This window comes from Gigantopelta aegis, chromosome 15, assembly GCF_016097555.1.
Source record: "Gigantopelta aegis isolate Gae_Host chromosome 15, Gae_host_genome, whole genome shotgun sequence".
In the NCBI taxonomy this organism is placed as follows: Eukaryota; Metazoa; Mollusca; class Gastropoda; order Neomphalida; family Peltospiridae; genus Gigantopelta; species Gigantopelta aegis.
In genome coordinates, this window is record NC_054713.1 from 44,008,874 (window position 1) to 44,022,650 (window position 13,777).

General features: G+C 38.7%; 1 long non-coding RNA gene across 1 annotated transcript in view; it reads left to right on the forward strand.

Moving 5' to 3' along the window:
* LOC121390358 overlaps positions 1–13,777 on the forward strand; it is a 37,593-nt gene that overhangs the window by 1,965 nt on the left and 21,851 nt on the right. The window lies entirely within an intron of this gene.

A 13,777-nucleotide genomic window follows, 5' to 3' on the forward strand; every position in this document is an offset into this window, starting at 1 on the left:
AAGTAGGCCTATTTTGCATGACATAATATTATAATACAATATTGTGTTTAAAATTACCTAGACTTTAATTCATTAATATTTTTACTTTATATACTGATAGCCTAGTAATTTAACATGTATGCTGTATATGTACAAATCGCAATAAATTACGATATATTCGAAAATAAAAATGACAATGTAAATTTATTAACAGGGGGAATAACTCGTCCGGCCATAATTGTCAATTTAATCAACTTCAGTTGAATGTTTGAACTTTAGACGAAAAAGCGTATTATTCTTCGTCATGCGCCAGCGAAAATATAACATTTGTTTCTATGTCTAAAATTGGTCTTTGAGGGATTGAGTTCGCTAGAGGATCCAGTGGTAGTGGTATGGAAGGGGGGGGGAGGGGGGTGTCACACAGGTGTCGTACACACCCCCACGTCTGTTTGAAGCGCCCTTTTTAATGACTTTCTTTTTTAAATTCATCATCCATAGTACATAAACTCCTCCGAAAAAAGTGTCTCAGAGCAACTTCATTTCAGACATTTCCACATACCCCGAGCACCCCCTCCCCCAATTTATAAGTCAAGCTCCGCCCCTTTGTCTTCGACTCGGTCGATAAAGCGTTCACCTGTGTTTCGTCATAGGATCGAATCAGGTGAGTGAACTCATTCTCTGATTGTATATATATTGTTTTACCTCATCACAACTAGTGACCCTCGACTGGTACATCAAAGGCCATAAATAAACTTGTCTAAGGGAAAGTGCATATGAAAGGTTTGCTGCTTATGTAAAAATATAGTGGGTTTCCTCTCTAAAACCATATGTCAGAAATAGAGCTGGGCGGTATACCGTATATACCGTTTCATTATCGGTATCATGCCAATACCGATTTACCGTATCGAGCAAATTTCAAAATAACGAAATTTCGGAATTGAAAAAAAGTTGTCCGCTATTTAATAAAGCACTAACAATATATCTGACGAACGCATAATAGCTGAAAGGAAGAGAGAGATGAGGGCCTTGTGTATGGAATTTAATTTTATTAGATGAAATTAACTCGGGCATGCATTTAAAGCCGAAAATACCGCTCGATATCGCATACTGAATACAGTACCGATACCGAGGTAAATCACCCCCAAAATACCGATACCGATACCGAACCTGAAATTTCAATACCGCCCAACTCTAGTCAGAATTACCAAATGATTAACATCCAACAGCGATGGTTAATAAATCGATGTGCTCCATTCGTTAAACAAAACAAAATTTAACATGTTTTGTTTTTGTTATTAGTAATATTGTTTTTGGTGTTGTATGGAAACAAATTTTGTTATCACTCTCAAAAGATATTAGTGAGTGAGTTGACCCCCACCCCCACCCCCACCCCTACCCCCACAATCACTACATATTGCATTATTAAATATTTTCTCTGATGTCAGAGGCGGCTTGTAGCGCAGTGGCAGAGCGGTTACATGACGTGCAACACGTTACAGAATCGATTCCCCTCGTAGTACTTGTTACTTCTCGTTCCAAACAAAGCACCACGACTGGCGTATCAAAAGCCGTGGTACTTAAAGATCTATCTTTTGGAAAGTGTAAATGATTAAAGATGAATTACCGCAAAACGTCTCATCGTAGAACGGTAATTTCAAAACGGTCGAGACAACGCTGAATGTTTCGTTCACTTCCGTTTCCTGTGTTAAAGGGTTGTGTTCAAAAATAGTATTTTAGCATTATGATTTGGTTCTGTTGCGGTAATGACTGCTTAGTAGGAGGCAATAATGTTACTTCACAAAAATCGATTTCAATTCAAAATCTTATAGTTCTAATGTAATGAATGGCAATGATACTGGTGTGTATCTTAAAACTATTAAAATTATTAAAAACAATATTAAAATAGTATGCTAATTCTGTATTTGAAAATGTAAAGAATCTACATAGTGGGTCCAAAAGCAGTCATTACCGCAACAAACAATAGTTTTCAGTCTCCAAAAATGTCCAATGAATAGAAACACGAGACAATTAAATGTTAAATTCTATTTTGAGCTAATGACGTTATCTTCTGAAGGAACATTTCATTCCTTCCTTCATTACTTTCCGAGGGGAGCAGGATGTAACTCAGTCGGTTGAGTGCTCGCCTAAGATGCTTGCGTCGCTGGATGGAACCGCCTCAAATATTGTCGTTTTTTTCTCTCGTTCCAATCAGTGCACCACAGAGGCTGTGGTATGTGCTTTCCTGTCTGGGAAAGTGCATATAAAAGATCCCTTGCTGCATTAGGAAACAATGTAGCGGGTTTCCTCTAATGACTACAAGTCAGAATTAACAAATGTTTGATATCCAATAGCCGATGATTAATCAATCAATATACTCCAGTGGTGTCGTTAAGAAAATGATATCCTCTGAATGTCAACACACTGTATCCGAATCGAAATGTGTACAAGAACAAGAGGGACATCAATTGTGCTCATACAGGATTTTTCACCCACATAAAAGGTTCCGTTCCGCTATATCATTAACAGTAACATATATTGCGTTGGGTTTCTCCTCTCCGTCTCAACAAAGTGTCGAAAGAGAATTGACACGAATCAAGGGCAGGATGCAGTCCGTTATTGACGTTATCATTTCAATCCCTTTCTAAACTTTTATGGATGTTGGAAACCTTAGTGGTATAGGGGCATGTTAAAAAGATTCTCTCTCTCTCTCTCTCTCTCTCTCTCTCTCTCTCTCTCTCTCTCTCTCTCTCTCTCTCTCTCTCTCTCTCTCTCTCCTAGTGGTAACGCGCTCGCTTAATGCGCGGTTGGTTTGGGATCGATCCCCGTTGGTGGGACCAACGACTGGTATATCGAAGGCAGTGGTATGTGCTATCCTGTATGTGGAATTGTGCATATAAAATATCCCTTGCTTCTGATGGAAAAATGTAGCGGGTTTCCTCTCTAAGACTATATATTAAAATTAGCAAATGTTTGTCGATGATTAATAACTCAATGTGCTCTAGTGGTGTCGTTAAACAAAACATATTTTATTCCTATAGACAATGCACTAGATATAGATTCAGTGAATTAACCACTATTTTGCAAAATACCCATTTGTATTGTGCAGAGATACGGTTTAGGTCCTGGATAACGAGTTGGTCGTTCAGATTTAAAATGTATTCAGGTGTCGTTAAACAAACATTCCTTAATTTTACTCTGTCTCATATAAAAAAAAACTATTAAAAAAGCAAAAATTATGCTATGCATATATTTTCCCATGACAAAAATCTTTAACGGTTCTAAAAATGGTACAAAGCGAAGTGCTAGCGTTTGATATATTCGTTAAGATCTTAAATCCACTCACACACGTAACCAGCTGAAACAATTGATCAAATAACAATCAATATCACTGGACGCGTCATGTTTTTAAGTGGTCATAAAAGACACTAATCCACGATCGTTAATTTTGGAACTCTTCAATTTAGAGAAAACGATTTTCACCCCCCAAAACGTATAGCCTCTGGCCATCTTGAAAACGAAGATTGGAAGTTAGAAAACCGGGGACGATTACCCGTGCACTATCCTTCATTGTAGCTAATGTAGAACTTTTCGTCCGGGGTTTTAGAGAGGGATTCGTTTCAGGAACAAAATCGCTAAATAAGATTTTTCTATTATGCGAAATGGAGACTTAATCAATATCAATTCGGACGGAGTTTTCTTTGAAATGAGTGATTGATTTAGGCCGCGACGCAAAGTTACAAGTTGCATCTGTTGTAGAATTCCCGACCGGCTGTCGCACCCGTTGATTGGCAGGTGAAATGGACACACGTCGCTAAGTGCTAGGAAATAGATCTGTCGTTCAAAGGACACTTCCCGCCATCCACTATAGAAATGTAACTGATTGGTTAATGTATAATTAAAATTTCAATAATGCATATTTTAGAGGAAGTCTAACGGATTCTTTTTAATTATTGACAGCCGATGGCACTCAAACTTTGATCAGAAACTGATGTAAAGTGCATTATTTCAATCATTTCAATTTACTTTTATGGTATATATATCCAATTAAGGTGCATGCACGCTGTCCTGGGCACATCCCAGCTAACTGGACTGTCTGTTAGTGAGTGATAAGTCGGTGTAATGGTTTGACACCTACCCATTAAGTTGTTAAAACTCGCTCTTGGCTGGGGACGGTGGATGGAGGGAGGGAGGGAGGGAGGGAGGGGGAGAGAGGGAGAGAGAGAGAGAGAGAGAGAGAGATATATTGCTAGTGTTTCTTATAGGAAATAAGAAGACTTGTTATTCAAAGATGTACATAAAAAACCCACAAAAAACCCCAAACAAACAACAACAAACAAACAACCCAAAACAATTCCATTTTTACTTTAAAAGTGGCCTTTATATCTTCCCGTAAAGGACCCTCTATTACACTGTTCTAAATCTCTCTTCGGGTAGTACTAAACCAAATAACTTCCGGCTGGGTCAAAGTTCGAGGTGCACCGCACTTTTGATAGAGAAGTGAACATCACAAGTCCTGTGATTGGTGATTAATGTGAGTGTGTTCGTTGTAAAAACAAATAGTTTCATCTGGGCAAAAAATGTGTGCAGTTTTATTTCATCTAGTACCACTGTGTCAAGTAGCCTTGTGCTTGAAACATGTATCGAATTTTGTGCGGAACTAGGGTAGTCACAGACGCTACCCGTTATCTTAGAAATGAGCAGCTTGACACCCAATTTTTTTCTGATTCACATCAAGGGTGAGGAGTGGTAGTGTTTATATCCGTGGCGTTTACGTCTATTGATACGCTGCAGGTAGGAGTTTTAGCCACATATGTTACTTTTGTCGGCTATGGGATTTGATTTGGTAGTATACAACCTATAGCACATATTCAGTGCATAATAAAAAACATGATTTTGTCATTTTATTTAATTAAACTATACTGATTGATTAATTAGCCGTCACCCGACCATGCAAGTTCACAATGATCTTGACCTTGACAATAATCACTGTACATGGTTCTGAATGGAGTTTGAATCAAAGTTAACACTGAAGAAAAGTTGGTTTTGGCCTATAATTCATACTGTAAAGATTTCAATCATTTCCTTTTACGTGGTATTTAACTTGCCATATACAACTGCTCTTAAATATGGTATTATATGTAGGCAACCTGAACTAAGATTTTAACGATTTATTTTTATTATAAACATAACTTTTGCTAATAGTGGGTTAATGTCTTTAGTTTCCGTTAACAGTTAATTTTTCATGTATGAAATTCTGAAAACTCAAATTTGTAAAGAACTTGATTTTTATTGTAATTTTGACATATTTATAGGGTGCTAAGTTATATTTTAGACAAATTTGTAGTTTTATGCAACATTTCAAGTAAATTCGAAGAAAAACCAAAGACATAATTAAATTTGTTGTCACTTTTGTGACTTCTGTTCTTATTTATACATAACAATAAGTTTGTTAAACATATATTTAGATCCCCAGATGAATTTTTTAAAAAAAAAAAATAATCACTTAGTTTGCTCTCATGAAGAACATTTTAAGTTTATATTAGATTCAGAACCAATTTTTTTTCAGATTTGATTATCTGCCTTGGAGTAAGTTGATAAATTATTTTATTGTTAAAGGTGTATTACCCAATGTTACTAGCTAACTAAAATGCTGGATTACAGATTGTAGGAATACATCCAATATATATATATATATTGTATTGATCAGGATTAAAATAATGAAAGCAAATAGATGTTCGAATAATTACGTCATTTAAAAGAAGTTGTTTTCAGTAATTAATAATAAAAAAACAATGTGTGAAGGATGGATGATAATTCCAGATATCACAAATATTAAAACCTCCAACTACAGTAGGCTATAAATAAAATATAGTCAGGAATATTGGTGGCTGCCAATGGTTTTGACTGTTCATTATGAAAATCAGCATGGGCGATGGATTTGAATTCCCCACACCTGGTAACTTGAAAACACCCACACCCAGCATACAGGATTTCCTCCCAACACTAATGTTCAGGACATTAAGTCGTTACTTCATACAGGTACAGTCATGTTGGTGTTTTCTTCCTCAGACAGTGTATTTTTTAATACTGATGTTTCTTTGATGTGCCTGTTAAGGTCTTCATAATCTAGGGGTCAATCAAGTGCATGTGTTTAATGGAAGTCTTTAAAGGGGTTGAGGTACTCTGACTATCTTTGTTGCCTTTACATATATACCCGAGTACACACACCCAACTGACAGTAAATATCTTCAGGAGTTTTATTTTAAAACATTTTGTTGTTTAATATGACATATTGCATTTGTACAAAACTATATACAATATATATGGCTTATGAGGTGTACATTATATTAGGTTGCAATGTAGAAACATCAATTTCAGTGAAGTTTTCAATTTATGTCAGAATACACTAGACCCTGGTTGTCATAAAAGCACATAGCTGGACACCTTTTGGAAAATGTATGTTATCAGTATAGGTAGTACTAAACCAAATAACTTCCGGCTGGGTCAAAGTTCGAGGTGCACCGCACTTTTGATAGAGAAGTGAACACCACAAGTCCTGTGATTGGTGATAAATGTGAGTGTGTTGGTTGTAAAAAAAAATAGTTTCATCTTGGCAAAAAATGTATGCAATTTTATTTCATCTAGTACCACTATGTCTAGTAGCCTTGTGCTTGAAACATGTATGGGGTACCTGTAAAAAAAAGTACTCGAATTTTGTGCGGAACTAGGGTAGTCATAGACGCTACCCGTTATTTCAGAAATGAGCAGCTTCACCCCCATTTTTTCTGATTCACTTTAAGGGTGAGGGGTGTTAGTATTTCTATCTGTGGCGTTTATGTCGATTGATACGCTGCAGGTAGGAGTTTTAGCCACATATGTTACTATTGTCGTGTATGGGATTGGATTTGGTATTATACACCCTTCACTGCCCCGTTATCATTTTTTTTTTTTTTTTAAACCTATCAGATCCAATCACTTGCAGGAGAAACTGGACGCAATCTGCAAATTTGCTAAACAACTGCGGCATCCTTGTCAGTTTGTCGGTGATGTTATCTCGGGTTGTCTGAGCGAATTCACAGACGCGCATCTCAAACACACGCACAGCGCGTCCAGGAATAACAATACGTCGATACAGGTGAACAGGTGGATGGGTGAATTATCGCAGATCAACGCTGTCAGACGTCATTTTCAACTATCCAAAAAAAACACCCCAACAAACCAGCGTGCTTTATTCACAATTCCAGGCGTGTGTTTGTGTTATTTGTTTGTGTGTGTTTGTTTATGTGTGTATGTGTGTGTGTGTGTGTGTGTGTGTTTGTTTGTTTATGTGTGTGTGTTTGCGTGTGCGTGTGCTTGTGTGTGTGTGTGTGTTTGTGTGTGTGTGTGTGTTTGTGTTATTTGTGTGTGCGTGTTTGTGTATGTGTGTTATTTGTGTATATGTATGTGTATGTGTTTGTGTTATTTGTATGTGTGTGTGAGAGTGAGTGTGTGTGTTATTTGTTTGTGTGCGTGTGTGTCTGTGTGTGTATGTATTTGTGTGTGTGTGTGTGTGTGTGTATGTGTGTGTGTGTGTGTGTGTGTTTTGTGTGTGTGAGTGTTATTTGTGTGTGTGATTTGTGTGTGTGTGTGAGTGTGTATGTGTGTAGTCGTGTGTGTGTGTGTGTGTAGTCGTGTGTAGTCGTGTGTGTATGTGTGTAGTCGTGTCTGTATGTGTGTAGTCGTGTGTGTGAGTGTGTAATGTGTGTCTGTGTGTGTGTTAGTGTTATTTGTGTGTGTGTGTTTGTTTGTGTGTTTGTGTGTTTGTGTGTGTGTGTGTGTAGTCATGTGTGCGTGTGTGTGTGTGCGTATGTGTGTGTGTGTGTAGTCGTGTGTGTGTGTGTGTAGTCGTGTGTGTGTGTGTAGTCGTGTGTGTGTGTGTTTTTGTGTAGTCGTGTGTGTGTTTGTGTTTGTGTGTGTATGTGTGTGTGTTATTTGTATGTGTGTGTGTATGTATTTGTGTGTGTGTGTGTGTGTGTGTTTGTTTATGTGTTTGTGTGTGTGTGTAGTCGTGTGTGCGCGCGTGTGTGTGTAGTCGTGTGTGCGTGTGTGTGTGTGTTTGTGTGTGTGTAGTCGTGTGTGTGTTTGTGTGTGTGTGTGTGTGTAGTCGTGTGTGTAGTCGTGTGTGTGTGTGTGTGTGTAGTCGTGTGTGTAGTGTGTGTGTGTGTGTGTAGTCGTGTGTGTAGTCGTGTGTGTGTGTGTATGTAGTCGTGTGTGTAGTCGTGTGTGTGTGTGTGTAGTCGTGTGTAGTGTGTGTGTGTGTGTGTAGTCGTGTGTGTAGTCGTGTGTGTGTGTGTGTGTAGTCGTGTGTGTAGTCGTGTGTGTGTGTGTGTGTGTGTGTGTGTGTGTCGTGTGTGTAGTCGTGTGTGTGTGTGTGTCGTGTGTGTGTGTGTAGTCGTGTGTGTAGTCGTGTGTGTGTGTGTGTGTGTGTGTGTGTAGTCGTGTGTGTGTGTGTGTAGTCGTGTGTGTAGTCGTGTGTGTGTGTGTTTATGTGTGTAGTCGTGTGTGTAGTCGTGTGTGTAGTCGTGTGTGTGTGTGTGTTTGTGTTTGTGTAGTCGTGTGTGTGTTTGTGTTTGTGTGTGTATGTGTGTGTTTGTGTTATTTGTATGTGTGTGTGTGTATGTATTTGTGTGTGTGTGTGTGTGTGTGTGTGTGTGTGTTTGTTTATGTGTTTGTGTGTGTGTGTAGTCATGTGTGTGTAGTCGTGTGTGCGTGTGTGTGAGTGTTATTTGTGTGTGTGATTTGTGTGTGTGTGTGTATGTGTGTAGTCGTGTGTGTGTGGTGTGTGTAGTAGTCGTGTGTAGTGTGTGTGTATGTGTGTAGTCGTGTCTGTATGTGTGTAGTGTGTGTGTGAGTGTGTAATGTGTGTCTGTGTGTGTGTGTGTGTATTTGTGTGTGTGTGTTATTTGTGTGTGTTTGTGTGTGTGTGTGTGTGTAGTCGTGTGTGTGTGTGTGTGTGTGTGTGTGTGTGTGTGTGTGTGTGTGTGTGTAGTCGTGTGTGTGTGTGTGTTTGTGTTTGTGTAGTCGTGTGTGTGTGTGTGTGTGTGTGTGTGTGTGTGTTGTTGTATGTGTGTGTGTGTGTGTGTTTGTGTGTGTGTGTGTGTGTGTGTTTGTTTATGTGTTTGTGTGTGTGTGTGTAGTCGTGTGTGTGCGTGTGTGTGTAGTCGTGTGTGCGTGTGTGTGTGTGTTGTGTGTGTGTGTGTGTGTGTGTGTGTGTTTGTGTGTGTGTGTGTGTGTAGTCGTGTGTGTAGTCGTGTGAGTGTGTGTGTGTAGTCGTGTGTGTAGTGTGTGTGTGTGTGTGTAGTCGTGTGTGTAGTCGTGTGTGTAGTCGTGTGTGTGTGTGTGTATGTAGTCGTGTGTTAAGTCGTGTGTGTGTGTGTGTGTGTAGTCGTGTGTAGTGTGTGTGTGTGTGTGTATAGTCGTGTGTGTAGTCGTGTGTGTGTGTGTGTGTGTAGTGTGTGTAGTCGTGTGTGTGTGTGTGTATGTGTGTAGTCGTGTGTGTAGTCGTGTGTGTGTGTGTGTTTATGTGTGTAGTCGTGTGTGTAGTCGTGTGTGTAGTCGTGTGTGTGTGTGTGTTTGTGTTTGTATAGTCGTGTGTGTGTTTGTGTTTGTGTGTGTATGTGTGTGTTTGTGTTATTTGTATGTGTGTGTGTGTATGTATTTGTGTGTGTGTGTGTGTGTGTGTGTATGTGTGTTTGTTTATGTGTTTGTGTGTGTGTGTAGTCATGTGTGCGTGTGTGTGTGTGTGTGTAGTCGTGTGTGCGTGTGTGTGTGTGTATGTGTGTGTGTAGTGTGTGTGTGGTGTGTGTATGTATTTGTGTGTGTATGTGTATGTGTGTTTGTTTATGTGTTTGTGTGTGTGTGTAGTCATGTGTGCGTGTGTGTGTGTGTGTGTAGTCGTGTGTGCGTGCGTGTGTGTGTGTTTGTGTGTGTAGTCGTGTGTGTGTTTGTTTGTGTGTGTGTGTGTGTGTGTGTGTGTGTAGTCGTGTGTGTAGTCGTGTGTGTGTGTGTGTGTGTGTGTGTGTAGTTGTGTGTGTGTGTGTAGTCGTGTGTGTGTGTGTTTGTGTGTGTGTAGTCGTGTGTGTGTTTGTGTTTGTGTGTGTGTGTTTGTGTTATTTGTATGTGTGTGTGTGTATGTATGTGTGTGTGTGTGTGTTGTGTGTGTGTGTGTGTGTGTGTTAGTGTTATTTGTGTGTGTTATTTGTTTGTGTGTGTGTTTGTTTGTGTGTTTGTGTGTGTGTGTGTAGTCATGTGTGTGTGTGTGTGTAGTCGTGTGTGTGTGCGTGTGTGCGTGTGTGTGCGCGCGTGTGTGTGTAGTCGTGTGTTTGTGTGTGCGTGTGTGTGTGTGTAGTCGTGTGTGTATGTGTCACAGGGTGTCACAGTCCGTCTGGGTAATAGCTAAATTTACTGTCGTTCGCTGAAAATAATTATTGGTGAATTATTTATTTCTTTAATCTGTTTTTTTTTTTCCTTCTAAGTGTGAGTTGTCTAAATTTACATCCTCGTGTCCCTCGCCAAAAGAGACGGGACGTAGCCCAGTGGTAAAGCGCTCGCCTTGTGCGTCGTCGGTGGGTTCATTGGGCTATTTCTAGTTCCAGTCGGTGCACCACAACTGGTATATCAAAGGTTGTGGTATGTGCTATCCTGTCTGTGGGATGATGCATGTAAAAGATCCCTTGCTACTAATGGACAAATTACCAAATTACCAGACGTAGCCCAGTGGTAAAGCGCTAGCTCGATGCGCGCTCGGTTTGGTAAAGCCTAAAACTATTTCCTTCCTTCTCAATAGTCGGTGATGGTGCTCGATAGCCCCGTCGGGAGTGTGGTCCGTGACTATTCCTTCGCCATAGGGCATCAATGTGCTCTAGGTGTCGTTAAATAAAACATTTCCTTCCTTCCAATAGTCGGTGATTAATACATCAATGTGCTCTAGGTGTCGTTAAATAAAACATTTCCTTCCTTCCAATAGTCGGTGATTAATACATCAATGTGCTCTAGGTGTCGTTAAATAAAACATTTCCTTCCTTCCAATAGTCGGTGATTAATACATCAATGTGCTCTAGGTGTCGTTAAATAAAACATTTCCTTCCTTCCAATAGTCGGTGATTAATACATCAATGTGCTCTAGGTGTCGTTAAATAAAACATTTCCTTCCTTCCAATAGTCGGTGATTAATACATCAATGTGCTCTAGGTGTCGTTAAATAAAACATTTCCTTCCTTCCAATAGTCGGTGATTAATACATCAATGTGCTCTAGGTGTCGTTAAATAAAACATTTCCTTCCTTCCAATAGTCGGTGATTAATACATCAATGTGCTCTAGGTGTCGTTAAATAAAACATTTCCTTCCTTCCAATAGTCGGTGATTAATACATCAATGTGCTCTAGGTGTCGTTAAATAAAACATTTCCTTCCTTCCAATAGTCGGTGATTAATACATCAATGTGCTCTAGGTGTCGTTAAATAAAACATTTCCTTCCTTCCAATAGTCGGTGATTAATACATCAATGTGCTCTAAGGTGTCGTTAAATAAAACATTTCCTTCCTTCCAATAGTCGGTGATTAATACATCAATGTGCTCTAGGTGTCGTTAAATAAAACATTTCCTTCCTTCCAATAGTCGGTGATTAATACATCAATGTGCTCTAGGTGTCGTTAAATAAAACATTTCCTTCCTTCCAATAGTCGGTGATTAATACATCAATGTGCTCTAGGTGTCGTTAAATAAAACATTTCCTTCCTTCCAATAGTCGGTGATTAATACATCAATGTGCTCTAGGTGTCGTTAAATAAAACATTTCCTTCCTTCCAATAGTCGGTGATTAATACATCAATGTGCTCTAGGTGTCGTTAAATAAAACATTTCCTTCCTTCCAATAGTCGGTGATTAATACATCAATGTGCTCTAGGTGTCGTTAAATAAAACATTTCCTTCCTTCCAATAGTCGGTGATTAATACATCAATGTGCTCTAGGTGTCGTTAAATAAAACATTTCCTTCCTTCCAATAGTCGGTGATTAATACATCAATGTGCTCTAGGTGTCGTTAAATAAAACATTTCCTTCCTTCCAATAGTCGGTGATTAATACATCAATGTGCTCTAGGTGTCGTTAAATAAAACATTTCCTTCCTTCCAATAGTCGGTGATTAATACATCAATGTGCTCTAGGTGTCGTTAAATAAAACATTTCCTTCCTTCCAATAGTCGGTGATTAATACATCAATGTGCTCTAGGTGTCGTTAAATAAAACATTTCCTTCCTTCCAATAGTCGGTGATTAATACATCAATGTGCTCTAGGTGTCGTTAAATAAAACATTTCCTTCCTTCCAATAGTCGGTGATTAATACATCAATGTGCTCTAGGTGTCGTTAAATAAAACATTTCCTTCCTTCCAATAGTCGGTGATTAATACATCAATGTGCTCTAGGTGTCGTTAAATAAAACATTTCCTTCCTTCCAATAGTCGGTGATTAATACATCAATGTGCTCTAGGTGTCGTTAAATAAAACATTTCCTTCCTTCCAATAGTCGGTGATTAATACATCAATGTGCTCTAGGTGTCGTTAAATAAAACATTTCCTTCCTTCCAATAGTCGGTGATTAATACATCAATGTGCTCTAGGTGTGGTTAAATAAAACATTTCCTTCCTTCCAATAGTCGGTGATTAATACATCAATGTGCTCTAGGTGTCGGTTAAATAAAACATTTCCTTCCTTCCAATAGTCGGTGATTAATACATCAATGTGCTCTAGGTGTCGTTAAATAAAACATTTCCTTCCTTCCAATAGTCGGTGATTAATACATCAATGTGCTCTAGGTGTCGTTAAATAAAACATTTCCTTCCTTCCAATAGTCGGTGATTAATACATCAATGTGCTCTAGGTGTCGTTAAATAAAACATTTCCTTCCTTCCAATAGTCGGTGATTAATACATCAATGTGCTCTAGGTGTCGTTCAATAAAACATTTCCTTCCTTCCAATAGTCGGTGATTAATACATCAATGTGCTTTCTAATAGGTGTCGTTAAATAAAACATTTCCTTCCTTCCAATAGTCGGTGATTAATACATCAATGTGCTCTAGGTGTCGTTAAATAAAACATTTCCTTCCTTCCAATAGTCGGTGATTAATACATCAATGTGCTCTAGGTGTCGTTAAATAAAACATTTCCTTCCTTCCAATAGTCGGTGATTAATACATCAATGTGCTCTAGGTGTCGTTAAATAAAACATTTCCTTCCTTCCAATAGTCGGTGATTAATACATCAATGTGCTCTAGGTGTCGTTAAATAAAACATTTCCTTCCTTCCAATAGTCGGTGATTAATACATCAATGTGCTCTAGGTGTCGTTAAATAAAACATTTCCTTCCTTCCAATAGTCGGTGATTAATACATCAATGTGCTCTAGGTGTCGTTAAATAAAACATTTCCTTCCTTCCAATAGTCGGTGATTAATACATCAATGTGCTCTAGGTGTCGTTAAATAAAACATTTCCTTCCTTCCAATAGTCGGTGATTAATACATCAATGTGCTCTAGGTGTCGTTAAATAAAACATTTCCTTCCTTCCAATAGTCGGTGATTAATACATCAATGTGCTCTAGGTGTCGTTAAATAAAACATTTCCTTCCTTCCAATAGTCGGTGATTAATACATCAATGTGCTCTAGGTGTCGTTAAATAAAACATTTCCTTCCTTCCAATAGTCGGTGATTAATACATCAATGTGCCTTGTCCATTCCTTCCTTCCAATAGTCGGTGA